The sequence below is a fragment of the Trichechus manatus genome, unplaced genomic scaffold, assembly GCF_000243295.1.
Source record: "Trichechus manatus latirostris isolate Lorelei unplaced genomic scaffold, TriManLat1.0 scaffold00055, whole genome shotgun sequence".
Lineage (NCBI taxonomy): Eukaryota > Metazoa > Chordata > Mammalia > Sirenia > Trichechidae > Trichechus > Trichechus manatus.
Genome location: NW_004443991.1, coordinates 10,517,094 through 10,533,308, shown reverse-complemented (window position 1 = coordinate 10,533,308; position 16,215 = coordinate 10,517,094). Strand labels below are relative to the sequence as shown.

Genomic DNA, 16,215 nt, shown 5'->3' with positions numbered 1-16,215 from the left:
CATAACACAGTTTATAAAGACAATGCTCTACATTCTACCTTGGTGAGTAGTGTCTGGGTTCTTAAAAGCCTGTGAGTAGCCATCTAAGATACTCCACTGGTCTCATCCCTTCGGGAGCAAGGGAGAATGACAAGAACAGGATACAAGGAAAAGATTAGTCCGAAGGACTAATGGACCAGAACTACCATGGCCTCCACCAGACTGAGTCCAGTACAGCTAGATGGTGCCCAGCTACCACCGCTGACTGCTCTGACCAGGATCACAACAGAAGGTTCTGGACAAAGCTAGAGAAGGATGTAGAACAAAACTGTAACTCAAAAAAAAGACCAGATTTACTAGCCTAAAGGAGACTGGAGAAACCGCAAGAGTATGGCCCCAAGACATCCTTTTAGCTCAGTGGTGAAGTCACTTCCGAGGTTCACCGTTCAGCCAGGGAATGGACAGCCCCATAAAACCAATGGGACTACTGAGGCACAGCAGTCCAGGGACAAGGGCTAGAAGGCAGAAGGGGACAGGAAAGCCGGTGATAGGGAACCCAAGGTTGAGTAAGGATAGTATTGATGTGTTGTGAGGTTCTTAACCATTGTCATAGGGCAACATGTGTACTAATTGTTTAATGAGAAACTATTGTGTTCTGTAAACCTTCATCTAAAGCGAGAATAGCAGCACAGTTGGAAAAGAATAGTTGATGTCACTAAACTGTGCATGTAGAAATTTTTGAAAAGGTATATCTTTGGCTATGTATATTTTCACCAAAAAAAAAGTCGAGAAGGGAGAGGATTGACGTGTCGTGGGGTTGTTAACCAATGTCATAAAACAATATGTGTACTACTGTTTCATGAGAAACTATTTGTTCTGTAAAACTTCACCTGAATTTAAAAAAAAAAAAAAAAAAAACTTGAATGAATCTCAGGCATTATGTGAAATGAAAGAAGCCAATCTCAAAGGTTGCATACCGTATGACCATTTAAATGACATTCTCAAAAAGACAAAACTATAGTGATGAAAAACAAAACAGTAGTTCCAGGGAATGGGGCTAGGAGGAGGGTGTAACTACAAATGGACAGCACAAGGTAGTTTTTTGAGGTGATGGAACTTTACTCAATTTTAACATAGAACTGTACACAAAATCTATATATGTTGTAAAAGTCACAGAACTGTACACACACACAGTCAATTTTACTGTAAGTTAATTTAAAAAATAAAGTTAATAAAAAGCCTAAAGTTTAAAACAAAAACAACCCAGAAAAATAAATTGGTTTTATGAATAATAACATTTATGAGGGATAATTTATATTAACCAATAGGAAAATTATACCCTAAAAGGGCATTTAGTCTATTGCAATGAAGGCCAGTGTAAACAACTACACTGAATCAGGGCTGAAAATGACTTACAAAGGTATAATAATCCTACCCAATATGCTCCTTGCTCTACTGTATATACAAAACCAAGATCAAAACAGCACATGGAAAGAAAATCAAAGAACACTGTGGCACTGTCAGTCACCAGGCAACAACTCAGGTCTTCAAGCTCAACCATATCTAAATTACCTGAGATAAGAATCTCTCTGCCTTTGGAAGACTCATTCCAATATTAAATTTTTCTGCCAGGAAATTCTAAGCTATGTTCTCCATAATAACATCTACTCAGTGTTTTTGTTTTCTCTTCCGCATTAAAAAGCAGGTGAGAGACTGCTACTTACAGGAAGATGGAATAGTTGCATTTTTCCCTATTCCTCCCACTAAATACAACTATGAATCCTGGACATCATATATAAAACAAACCTAAAAAGACAGAAAGGTAGAAAGAGGGCAGACCAGCTAGAGACATCAGGACCCAAAGTGATGAGTTCTGTGTGTTTTCTTTGTGCCTCATATATTCCAGACCTGGATCTAATGAAGCTGGCAACCCAGAAATGCCAGCGGCACAGACCAAAAACAGCCTCAACAGAAAAACTGCTCTCTCCAGCTGAAGGATCAGGAAAGGAGCAACTTGACAAAACAGAAAACTTTTAGATAACAACTGCTCTAAATAAGCCAAACACCACAGAAAAAGTTGAGGCCCTACCCCCACCAATACCAGCTAAGGCCAAGTGTGAAATCTAGACTTCCAGCAAATATCAGAGCTGCAAAATATGTGAAGTAAAACCTATAGAACTGGAAAGAGAAATAGACAATTCCATAATTTTAGTGGGAAACAAAACATCTCTCTCAGCAACTGACAGAATAACTAGATAGAAAATCAGAAATGATATATAAGAACTCAACAATACCATTAGCCAACAGGATCTACTCAACATTTACACAACCCTTCACCCAACAACAGAAGAATACACATTCTTTTTCAAGCACCCAAAGGAACACATAACAAGATAGACTACATCCTACAAATTTTAAAGAACTGAAAACATACAGTGTGTTCTCTGACCACATATAATCAAACTGGAAATCAGTAACAGAAAGATAACAGGAAAATCCCCAGGCACTTGGAGACTGAAGAACACACTTATAAGTAATCCATGGATCAAAGGTCTTAAGGAAAATAAAAAATACACTGAACTGAATAAAAATTAAAATATTTAAAAATTTGTGGGACACAAAAACTAATTCAAAATGGATCAAGGACCTACATGTTAAAGCTAAAACTGTAAAGTTTTTGGAAGAAAACACAGGGATGAAACTATGGGAACTAGTTTTTTTTAATGATAGATTATCAAATACAACTACAAATGCATGAGCAGCCGAAGACAAAACAGATTAGTGGGATCTCATTAAAATTAAATACTTATGTTCATCAAAAGACTTTATCTAAAAAGTAAAACCACAACCTATAGACTGTGAAAAAATCTTTGGGAATAATATATCTGATAAGGGTCTAATATCCAAAATATATATAAAACTTCTACAACTTAACAATTAAAAGACAAATAACTCAATCAAAAAATGAGAAAAGGCCATGAACAGACACTTCACCAGAGGATATTTAAGCAACCAACAAACACATGAAAATATGCTCATTGTCATTAGCCGTTAGAGAGATGCAAATCAAAACTACAATGAAATATCACCTTACCCCTGCTAGAAAGAAAATGATCAAAAAAACAGAAAACAACAAATATTAGCACCATGAGACCAAAAGAAATGGATGGTGCCCAGCTACCATTACTGAGCATTTTGATCACGGAACCAATAGATGGATCCTGATCAAAAGGAGAAAAATTGTGCGACAGGATTTCAAATTCTTATCAAAACCAGACCTACTGGATCCATTGACACTGGCGTAACCCCCAAATCTGTTGCCCAGAAATAATCTTTAAACCTTGAACTGAAACTATCCCTTGAAGTCATCGTTAAACTAAACTACAGTTTAGCTGAATTAATAAAGAATGCTTGACTTGAGCATTGTGCTTTTATAAAGAATTATCTGTATGAGTTCAAACTGACAACTGTTTATCTAAAGCACAGATGATTGTGTCAAGGGGCAGAGAGTCTAAATTAATGGTAATAAAAAATACCAGTAGAGATAGGGAGAATGGTGACACAATGTGATGAACTGATGTCATTCAAAAACAGCTGAGTGGATGAATGTTTGGTAGTGCTTACTGCCACCAAAAATAAATAAAAAATATTATAAAGTAACAAAAAAATTGTAGGACACAGCTAATGCAGTGTTAAAAGGGGAATTTGCAGCACTAACTGCTTTCATTTGAAGAGGAAATTTTACAAATCAGTAATTTAAGCTCCCACCTCAAGAACCTGGAAAAAGATAAAAATAAATCCAAAGAAAGCAGAAGTAACGTAATAATAAAGGTAAGAGCAGAAATCAATGAAATTGAAAACAGAAAAAGAATTTTAAAAAAATCAACGAAACAAACATAAAAATGGTTATTTGAAAAGATTAATAAAACCAAATCTCCAGCAAATCTTAGAGAGAAAATAAGAGAGAAAACACAAATTACAAATATCAGGGACGAAAGTGGAAACATCACTATAACCCGTTAAAACCCATTGCCACTGAGTATATTCCAACTCATAGCGACCCTACAGTACAGAGTAGAACTGCCCCATAGGGTTTCCAAGAAGCAGCTGGTGGATTCAAACTGCTGACCTTTTGGTTATCAGCCATAGCTCTTCACTACTGTGCCACCGGGGCTCCAATAAATCCTGTAAACATCAAAAGGAAATACAGTAACACCACAAACAACTCCACACACATAAACTTCAAGCCGAGATAAATGGAGAAATTTCTCAAAAAGCACAAACTACTACAACTCACTCAAGTAAAACAGATAATTTTAGTAACCCTATAACTATTAAAGAAATTAAATTTGTCATTTAAACTTCCCATTCAAAAAAATCTCCAGATCTAAACATTTTCACTGGACAATTCCACCAATGTTTAAAGAATTAACACCAATACTATAAATCCCTTTAAAAAAACAGAAAAGAAGGGAACACTTCCCAATTCATTCTTAAAGCTGATATTACCCTAATACCAAAACAAGACAAGGACCATATCAAAAAAGAAAACTATACACCAATATCCCTCATGAATATTAGCAAACAGAATTCAGCAATATGTAAAAAGAAGTATACACCGTTTCAGGATGCAAGGATTTCTGGGATGCAACGGTGATTCAATATTCAAAAATCAATCAATGTAATTCACCATATTAAAAAGCTAAAGACAAAAAAAATCATATGATCCTATCAATTGATACAGAGAAAGCATTTAACAAAGTTTAACAACCTTTCATGATAAAAACTCCCAGCAAGTTAGAACAGAGGGGAAATTCTTCAACTTGACGAAGAACACTTCTAAAACCCAACAGCTAACATACTCAATGATGAACGATGAAACACTATGGATGTCCACTCTCATAACTCTTATTCACAGAATTGCTCGAAGTTCACTCTCATCACTCTTATTCACAGAATTGCTTGAAGAATGCAACAAGACAAGAAAATAATAAGCATACAGATCATAAACGAAGAAATAAAATTCTTCCTATTTGCAGACTGCATGATCAATGATTATCTACATAGAAAATCCGAAGAAATTTACCAAAAAAAATAAACACCTGCAGAACTATTAAGAGTGTTAAGCAAGAATACAGGATAAACACAGAAAAAGCAATTGTATTTTTAAATACTAGCAATGAAAGTGTGGACACTGAAATTAAAATATATTTATATACTGGTAATGAACATGTGCACACCAAAATAAAATGCAATACCACTTAAAATAGCTTAAAAAAAAAAAGTGCAGTATTTGTGGAGGAACAGACATAAAGGTCAATGGAATAAAACAGAGAACTGAGAAACAGACCCACACAAATATGCCTAACATATTTTGGACCAAGGTACAAAAGCAGTTCGATGGAGGAAGGATAGCCTTTTTAAACAAATGATGCTAGAACAACTGAACATTCATAGGCAAAAAGGAAACTTCAACCTTAAATTCACACTTAAGACAAAAATTAAGTCAAAATGGATCACGGACTTAACTGTAAAACATAATATTATAAAACTTTTAGGAAAAACAATAGGAGAAAATATTTAAAATCTAAGGCTAGAAAAAGAGTTCTTAAGACACAAAAACCACAATCCATGAAAGCAAAAACTGATAAACCCCACGGCGCACAGTTCTACTTTGATACACATGGGGTCGCCAAGAGTCAGAATCAACTAATTTGGTTATATTCCTTTGAAGGCTTCAATTACCATATACCAAAAATTGCCAACTTTGTTATTTCAAGACTATTCCTTTCTTCTGAGGTCCAGACTTCACTTTTAAACAAATAGCTCAATCTAGGTATCTCACAGGCACTTCAGGGTCAACAGGTATACATCTAAACTCATCATCTTTTCCCTAGAGCCCCCAGATCTGTTCCTGTTGGGGCTTTCTCTTTTTCAGTAGCTAGCACTACACCCAATGCACCTAGATGTTCCAGCAAGCGTGTAGCTGAGTCGGCCTCACTCCTCAACGTCTATCCAATCAGAAAACACCTTTAATTCATGTTCCTCAATACACAATCAATCCACTTCTTCCCATCCCCCTGGTCTCAACTACCACTACAACAGCCTACTGACTGATTTCCAAACCACCAATTATGCCTCTCTCAACCCCATTCCTCCTGTAGCAACAGGACTGATCTTTACAATATGCAAATCTAAACACCTCACTCCCTAGTTTGAAACCTTTCACAGCCAGAATGCTCCTTAGAAGCAAGGATGGCGAGACTTTGTCTCATGTACTTTAGATATGTTATCAGGAGGGGCCAGTCCCTGGAGAAGGACGTCATGCTTGGCAAAGTAGAGTGTCAGCGAAAAAGAGGAAGACCTTCAACGAGATAGATTAACAAAATGGCTGCAAAAATGGGCTCAAACATAGCAATGATTGTGAGGATGGCCCAGGACCAGGAAGTGTTTCATTCAGTTATAGACAGGGTTGCTATGAGTCGGAACCAATTCGACAGCACCTAACAACAACGTTATCCGCTGTACTTAACGTATCCTCAACAAAGCATACAAACGTCCACATATTCTGGCTTCCACCTGTATCATACTGCATCATGACAGATCCTTCTAGTGAAAGCAAAGAGGACTTGAAGCACTTACTGATGAAGATCAAAGACCACTGCCTTCAGTATGGATTACACCTCAACATAAATAAAATAAAAATCCTCGCAACTGGACCAATAAGCAACATCATGATAAATGGAGAAAAGACCGAAGTTGTCAAGGATTTCATTTTACTTGGATCCACAATCAACACCCATGGAAGCAGCAGTCAAGAAACCAAACAATGGCCATCTAAGATACTCTACTGGTCTCATCCCTTCAGCAGCAAGAGAGAATGAAGAAAACCAAAGACACAGGGAAAGATTACTCCAAATGACTGATGGACTACAAGTACTACAGCCTCCACCAGACTGAGTCCAGCACAACTAGATGGTGCCCAGCTACCACCACCAACTGCTCTGACAGGGATCACAATAGAGGGTCCCAGACAGAGCTGGAGAAAAATGTAGAACACAATGCTAACTCACACACACAAAAAAAGACCAGACTTACTGGTCTGACAGAGACTGGAGAAACTCCAAGAGTACAGCCCCTGGACACCCTCCCTTTCAGCTCAGTAATGAAGTCACTCCTGAGGTTTACCTTCAGCCAAAGACTAGACAGTGCTATAAAACAAAACGAGACTAAAGGGGCACACCAGCCCAGGGGCAAGGACTAGAAGGGGGGAGTGTTGACATGTCGTGGGGTTGGTAACCAATGTCACAAAACAATAGGTGTACTAATTTTTTAACGAGAAGCTAGTTTGTTCTGTAAACCTTCATCTAAAGTACAATAATAAAAAAATTTAAAAAAAGAAACCAAACGACGTATTGCATTGGGCAAATCTGCTGCAAAAGTCCTCTTTAAAGTATTTAAAAGCAAAGATGTCACTTTAAGGACTAAGTGCGCCTGATCCAAGCCATGGTATTTTTAATCACCTCATATGCATGTGAAAGCTGGACAATAAATAAGGAAGACCAAATAAGAATTGATGCCTTAGGATTATGGTGTTGGTGAAGAATATTGAACATACCATGGACTGACTGTCAGAAGAACGAACAAATCTGTCTTGAAAGAAGTATAGCCAGTGTGCTCCAGGGAAGGTAAGGATGGTGAGACTTCATCTCACATACTCTGGACACGTTATCAGGAGGAACCAGTCCCTGGAGGACATCATGCTTGGTCCTATGAGTTAGCTCTGCTATGAGTCGGAACTGACTCGACAACACCTAATAACAACAGTCTCTCTAAAGCATCCTACTCTTTTTCACCTATGGGCTGTTGTACTTCCTCCTACCACTCCCAGCCCAACATACCTAATTTCTATTCATCAGATCTCAGCATATCCATCACTTTCTCGAAGACTTTCCTGAGTCCTCAGACTAGAGAAGGTCCTTTGTTAAATAATGAAAGGGATGCCTCAACAACTTCAAATACAACCTCATTAAAGTGTTTCAATAAAAGAATAAATTCAACAATTCTAACATTCATGTAAAGATAATGTCTAACTTATAAACAGTATATTGTATTTCATTATATAAGTTACATGCACGTGGTTTGGTGCTTTATTTAGGTTACCTTAAGCCTACCTGATACACACCTGACATCCATTTTCTTTGTATTGTTGTATGAACTACAATAATAATTCTTAGTAAGAAACCTTGTCATTCATAGTCAAATTATGAACTGCGATTTTTTATGAATGCTTTAGCAAACAGTACATTACTTTCTTAAAATTCCTTACCATTCTGTGGGCCTTAAGGGCAACCTCATATACATACAAACTTTTTGAGAAATTTTAAGTATACTGTGTAAAAAAAATTACATGTTTTGTAAATGAAGACCAAAAATTGACTCTAATGTTCAGTTATCCATCATTCTTTCTAAGGTTTTATGAATTCCAGCCAGTCCATTAATAATAATAATAAAAGGGAAAATGCACAGGAAAGTGATGGCTGGGACGTGCCCTGTAAAAAGCAATTTCTTTTAAGTTTTAAAGGTATTTTGATCAACATTCTTTGAACAGTAGTTTAGAGAGGTTAGGGTTTTAGATCTTTACATTTACATTTTCAAATTCTACAACAAAAAGTGTTTGTAATGAATCTGTATTTCCCAATCTCCTGTTTTCTTTGATATTCCCTCTCTGATTTCAAATTAAATATGGATACTTTGTAGTGAACACTACTCAAGAATTAACTAAACCCACTTATTCTCACACCTTTACGTTTGGTATATTATAGTTTTCATAGTTCTGTATACATAGTCTCATTCAGTCCTCACTTCCTACTCAAAACATCTGGGTTAAAAGCATCATTAAACCCCCTGTATGCAGGGTCGCTATGAGTCGAAACTGACCGGACAGCACCTAACAACAACAACAACGTTATCCACTGTCAATTACGACTCATAGCAACCCTACAGGACAGAGTAGAACTGCCCCACAGGGTTTGTAAGGCTGTAAATCTTTACGGAAGCAGACTGCCACATCTTTCTCCCGCAGAGCAGCTAGTGGGTTGGAACCACCAACTTTTTGGTTAGCAACCCAGCAATCATTAGAAAACATAAAAATAATAATAAAGGATAGATTTCAGGATATCAGGTAAGAAGAACAGCCACGCAAAAATACAATCAATATTAACTGAAGTAATGTGAAATATTCTTACAAAATATAAAACAGACATTTGGGACTATTGGGGCAGGGGAAGTAACGGATGCTCTAAGAATACGGCTTCACAGGGTATTACTGTTGATGTTATGCCAGCCTCAGGTAATAAAACCAGGTGCTCCCAAACTATGAAGAAGCCCATACAATCCAACTCATATTAACCAAAACGCCTGAGGAGCAGCCTAGACTGGTGACTAAATTTACTTACAAAGCCTTTTTGTTTTAACCACTGCTACTGAAAACCTTTCTATAATGTGTTAAAAGTATACTTTCCTGCTTTAGTAAGTACAGTACAGTGAACGTAATTAAATATTCTACTGTTGACTGTGGGTCTTAACATGTATTAGGGTCAGCCTTGTTGTGAACATCAGTTTTCACTGGACCCTAATGGAGATGTGGACATTTGGGCTGGCTGTATACAGACTGACCCTAGGCGATTCATTCCTTGGAAGCTCTTTTTTTTTTTTTTCCCCAACTAAGTTGTTTAAAATCAATTTTTTAAAGGGGAAGAAAGGAGTTTATTTTCCTGTAAGTCAAGAGCAGAAAAAATAAACCTGGTTACCTGAGCTTTTACTGTATCACTGGGGCTTTTCTAAAGTAATAGGTATTCTTGAAAAATCTGCTCCATTTTCAACACTGTTAAGGCAATGGGTGCCCAAGGCAAAGTCTGAGAAAAAGAAAGGTAAAATCTAATTCCTATGTAGAGAAGAAAACAGTATTCAAGAAAGCTGTGCAAATATCCACGTATTTATCAAATATGCCTTCTGTATTAAATGTTTTATGTACTAAGTACCCTGCTAAGCACACTACGGCTATAGCACTCCTTCCCTGCCTGTGCCTCAGTTTCACTGCAAAATTCATTAAGAAGGACATGATGCTACTCTACCACCAATTCAAATCTGTTGTGTGTGACAGAGAAAGAGAGAGAAGTGAGGGAAGTGGGGAATAGCTAACTCTCCAAGGGGAGCTAAGATGTCCAAACTCCTAAGAAAATTATTCTCTGCAGTAAACTTAGAATGCTGGTTAGTTTTATTGCTACGGGCAGAAAACTAAATAAATTTTAAAAATTAAGAGTTGATTGAGCTATACGTTAAAATGCTGTGAGTTAAATATTAAATATCCCCAAAAACTGAAGAATCCATGGACATTTTTATTTCTTTTCAGTTTTCTTTGACATACTACACAACACTGGCATCAGAACTCATGGTTTGAAGCAAAGATCACTGGAGTGGGAACCCACAGAGCTGGATTTGGTTCTAGCTTTGACAGTACAGTAGTGAACTGTGTGATCTTAGCAAGTCACTTATTCGTTTGTAAAATATTTTCTTCTCTTTCTGTCATTAGTGAAGAATGCCGTAACAAATTATACACATCTTCTTTTAAAACAAAGATACTATACTGATAGTTCAGGAGAATGCCAGAGATATAATAGTGCATTTTGATTTTGGAAATGCATCTGACCAAGTACTGAATACAAACATTAAGACAGGCTATACAGTCATATGGATTATTACCTCTGAAATTCAAGAAGGAACACTGGGAAGACAGGCTGAATTAACAAGATAAAATTTAACTGTGAATCCAAATGAATGGTCTACATCACTCTTTAAAATTGCTGTTACATGCATATAATAAACTTCTAGCATTCAGGATGGATATATCACTCTTATGTTTCATAACGATAAACGTTAATCCTGGTACTACAGTGGAAAAGTAAAAGTCTACTCTACAAGCATGGAGTAGGAGAGGCCTGACTTAGGTGCAATTCACGTGAAAAAGAACTAAGCTTGAGCCGACTTCAAGCTCAACATGAGTCAATAGTGTGAAATGACTGCAAAAAAAGCTAACGTAATCTTAGACACCAATAACAGAAGTAGAGTATCCAGAAGAAGAGTTACAGCCTTACTGTATTCTCTGAATCCTCTGCATCCTATGCCAGGCACCACACATCTAGAATGATGGGCTCTGTCCCAAAAGCTCCCTGTTTAGAAGTGATACTGACAAACAGGAGCAGTTCCAGGAAGGGGAGTGGATGGAATGGTGAAAGGCCCAGAAAACAAGTCGTGATGACTGAAGGAACTAGGATTATTCAGCCTGGAATAGCTAAATCTTGAGGGAGAGATGATATGAAATATCATCTGATGAGCTGCTATGTGACAGACAAGTTCAAGCTTCCTCTGTGGAGACCCAGAGGACCAAAGGGAACACACCCCGAGGCAGATTTGATGTGGATACAAACAGTACCCAAAATGGAATTAATGGGCTGCTTCAGCACTGGGGATGTTCAGGTAATGCAATTGTTGTCAATTCTGGCTACACATTAGAGACACCTGGAAATATTTTTAAAACTATCAATGCCCAGACCCCACCTCCAATCAATTAAATTAGAATCTCTGGGGGAGGGCCTGAGCAGTGGTAGGAATTAAAGCTCCCAAGGGGTTTCTAAAGTGCCGCTACACTTGAGAATGACCAAGGTAAATACAGTCAGGGTGGCTACCTGTCTGTGTGTGGTGTACTCAAACCCACTCCTCCAAGTCGACTGCGACTCACAGAGTCCCTACAGGACAGAGCAGAAGTGCCCTACAGGGTTTCCAAGGCTGTAAATCTTTACGGAAGCAGACTGCCTCATCTTTCTCCCACAGAGCAGCCGGTGGCTTCAAACTGCCAATCTTTTGGTTAGCAGCCAAGTGCTTTAACCACTGCACCACCAGGGCTTGTGTGGTGTGAAGGGGGTTCTTACTGGCGGGAAGCCTGGATGAGGTTCACCGCTTGGATCTTTTCTGTTCTAAAGCCTTTCATATTTTAACTTGTTAAACTCGACACCATTCTCTGTAATCATGAAGGTTAGCTCTTCTTTGCAAATATTTGAGAAGAAATGATGTTTAAATCATGCAGTCTCCTGAAAGAGATGAATATAGGTTATAATCTCTAGTGTATTCTATTCATGATTAAGAAATTTCAATGGCTACTGTCCTTGTGGAAAACACCTTTATCCGTAAATAAACAATTAAAAGGTTCTTAAATTTAAATCATGCTAACATTCAAAGGTTTTCAAGTTTCTTCATGATAAAATAATTCGTTAAATCAAGCAGTACTAGTTGGAAATAGTTTGTAGTTTGAATGGTCTCCACCAATACACATGATAAAATATCTGTTATATTTTCCTGTTTTAAACATTCCCTAAAACTTTCTACAATATAATAGCCTGGATCTTTACTAACCAATGTACAGTTCTCTGCATTTCCTTCAGTGCTGGTTATATTCCTGTTCTTCATCTATTTTTCTGATCACTTAATAAAAAATTTATACATATTTCTTAATCTCCCCCTGGAAAAGATACATCCGTATTTGTTCAAAAGCCTTCTGGCCTTAATACAGATCAGGAGTCAACAGTACTGGGTTATGCTTCTAAATTTTAGATGTTCCCACTAAGATGTAACACTCCCTCTAAACTTGAAAACTTTCACTTTAGATTACAGTAAGTTATCAACCATTTCCTTTTACTTTTGCCACCTGTCAATGCAAAAAGCTCCTAATGAATCTGAAGCTGCTTCTAGGCTACCCGAAGTCTCTCTCATGAATCTCTGTCATGTGGTTCATAAATAATGAGAGAGGTATTAAAGATCATCAACTTGTTTACAGACAACCACCACCAAAAGAGCCTGGAATAACACCACGGATTTGACTAGGCTATTCACGCACAACTAGCATTTCAGCAATCAGTCCTGATGTGGGGACGGAGCACACACATTTAACATTTTTACCATTAGCTAGTTAACTGTACTAGTTTCAAGTAGCAACTGCTGTTTCCGTATCAAAACACTAGAAAGAATTACAACCTTCCAGCCATCTAAGCAGCTGCTGGACGGGCAGTTTGCTCCACAGCCAACAGCCACCTTTCCATCTTGCAAGCACATACCTCTCACAGAAATGTTTTCAGTACAGCAGTCTACAGAGCTGGTTATAACACCGGCATGATGTGACAACAAAATTAACGACGATTTTGCTTTTTCAGCCAGCCCCCCTTCTTCTTTTTTTTTCCTACTTCTTTTCTCTCCTCCTCTCCCCCAAACGAAACCAACAATACTTCCACAAAACCTGCTTCAGACTTACAACAGTCTCAGTGAAAGCAGATCAGCTTTATAGAACAGCTTTCATGAGAAGCAGGAAGCTGATCTGAGTAGCAGAGAGAGCAGGGATGGGGCGGAGCAGAAAGGAACTGAGCTGGGGGAGAGCGAAGCACAGACAGTCCTGGCTGCTTCTGGTTACTTACTGACAGTTTCATCTAATAGCACAGATTTATGAACAGGGTGAGCATCCATCCTGCCATACCTTTTCTTTCTTTTACGAACCTTTGCCAATCTGCTAAACTATTACACAGGGGAAAGTGAGGCCTTACAGCCTCACGACCCAGTTGCAGGGAAATGATGTAAGCTTCCCACCTCCCACCAGCCCCTGTTCTGCCACTCCACCTCTACTCTGACCTGGTAATATCCCCTCCTCCCCCAGTGCCACTGCCCTGGGGCAGCAGACCCAGCCTTGCCTGACCGCTTCCTACCATGCGGCAGAAAACGTTTGCCAGGGGATAAGGATATTTTTGAGAAATTCTTCAACGAAAAAGTAAATGTCTTTCTATTTAAAAAATAATGCTGACTGGACAAAAGTTGGCCAGTCCCCAGGAGAAATTATAATAAGTAGGATTGAGGTAAGGAATGCAATTTAGAGCCTGCAGAAGGTGTGATGTAGAAAGTGTCTTACAGTGGGAGTTAGGAGACACTGGTTCTGCTCTTCAATACCACCTCTGTGACCTTGGGCAACTGGCTTCACCTCTCTAGTTTCATTTTCTGTAAAAGAGTTTAAATTATATCTAAGGTCTCCTGTACTATTATAATTTTAGAACTGATACTCAAAAAAAAAAACAAGCATGCAGCAAAAATGTAATCTGACTGTAGTCAGTTGTTTGATGTTTACTCCAAAGTGCAATTAATTCTTTATATTAAGCTATTTAAAGTACGCCTCACCAAGGAAACAGTAAATGTGAGTAAGGCTAGCAAAAGATATATAGGGAAAAAATTACAGGCCATTCAGGTTAATCCTTGTCTGAAGAATTTACAGAGTTAGGATTGTGGAGACACATATGCTCAGGAAAGGACAATTTATAAGCAGACGCATGAAAGCTACTAAGACCTATGACTTTATCCTAAACAAAATAAACTACCTTGGCCAACACTGGTCTAAGCTTAAAGGACACACACACAGAGAGATTTAAAAAAAAAAAGTTTTAAATTAAGGGTCCATAATAAACTGCTTACTAGCACAACAGTTTTCAAACGGAGAGAGGCAAACTCCTGGAAGTACAGGAGATTTTCCAAAGGGTATGCAGGTTCACAGACAGCAAGTCAATTTTGCCTGAAAATGTCCCTGAAGAGTAAATTCTCCCTCCCCACCTTCCCTTTTCCAATCCCACTTTCCAAAACAAAGGCACACGGCTCACCCATGACAACCCTCATTCGGGTGCCTTACTTGGGGCAAGAAAAACCTCTGGGCAAGACAAAAAAAGACAATTAGAAATAGTGGATGTGAAAAAGTGAATGGGCCCAATCACTCCTCCTTTGCAATCAGGTGGCTTTGCCAATTCTTTGCTTGCAATAAAACTGGAAGAGAACCTAATGGAGTTGTCAGATGATAAATCATTAAAAATAATTTTAAATGATAGGTAACTGTGACTTGAAATATAATCCAGAAGGCGTTTGAAAAACTGAGTGAAAAGTATACTAATACTTTCATTCTCTTCAACTTATTTATGTAAACAAAATTTCACAATATTTATATAAAAAAGATAGGTCAAACTCTCATTCTGCAATGAATAACAATCATCCACTGATATATAAACTAATTAGTAGAAATGCACCAATAATACAATTTCATTTTTATCTCTAATATTATTTATCAAAATTTATAATTTATTCATGTTGTTCTGATCAACTGTGTACTAATAATCATTATAGTGATAACTTTTTAAAATCACTTTGAGCCTTATGGCCACAGGAAGTTAAATTGTTGCTAGAGAAGTAAGATAGAGTGATGGCTAATAGATTTTCGAACTTACACATAAGGATAAAATTCAGTAGGAAAGTGAAATAAAGTAAGACTTGAAGGGGAAAAAATTAGCACTGTAAAATGTCAGCCTGTTAAAGACTCGTTTGTAAATAGATATGGTAGGTATCATAAAACTATGCTATTTGATTCAAATAGATATACTGAAGAAGGGCATAACAACTTTATTAAGAAATGTCAATATTTACAATACAATGACAATTATACCATTAGCAAATGATTTATGATGAAAAATTTTAAATGTCAATGAATAAATTAAGTAGCGATCCATAATTTTCAAAATTCTTTTACTGGAACAAGAAGTTTAAAGAGCACTAAGCCCTTTTTCCATTCCAAAACACTTTTCAACTGTCACTACAGAGTATAAAGTAGCAATCTAGAACCCTCAGGAAATGAGCTACTTTAGCAACCAAGTTTTCCAGATACCTGGAGTTATATTCTAAAGACAGTCCAAAACAGTTTTGTTTCCTAATTTTAAACTATTACAGATGAAAATCTTTCCAAAATGAAGCATTCTTTCCCATCTTCTTAAATAGACCGTACCACAGCCTTTAGAAAGTCTCCTGTACTTCCAGGAGTTTGCCTATCTCAGTTTGAAAACTGTTGCGCTAGTAAGCAGTTTATTATGAACTCTTAATTTAAAACATCTTTTATGTATGTGTGTGTGTGTGTGTGTGTGTGTGTGTGTGTCTGTGTGTGTGTCGTTTAAACTTAGACCAGTGTCGACCAAGGTAAGTAGTTTATGATTTAACCTTTTATTAGTGTTCCCCACACATGTTGTTGTTCTTGTTGACTGCCCATCCAGTCGATTTCGACATGTAGTGACCCCATGTGACAGAGTGTAATTGCCCTGTAGGGTTTTCTAGGCT

The 16,215-nt window shown here is 37.5% G+C and overlaps 1 protein-coding gene across 9 annotated transcripts in view; it reads right to left on the bottom strand.

The window, feature by feature from the left end:
- BBX (BBX high mobility group box domain containing) overlaps window positions 1–16,215 on the bottom strand; it is a 348,585-nt gene that overhangs the window by 253,513 nt on the left and 78,857 nt on the right. The window contains exon 1 of one of the 9 annotated variants that reach the window (XM_023732888.1): window positions 13,149–13,167. The exons of the other annotated variants lie outside the window; for them this stretch is intronic. The gene's annotated coding sequence lies outside the window, so the exon portion shown is untranslated. Of the gene's footprint in view, window positions 1–13,148; window positions 13,168–16,215 lie in introns of those variants that run through there. 9 annotated transcript variants of the gene reach the window in all.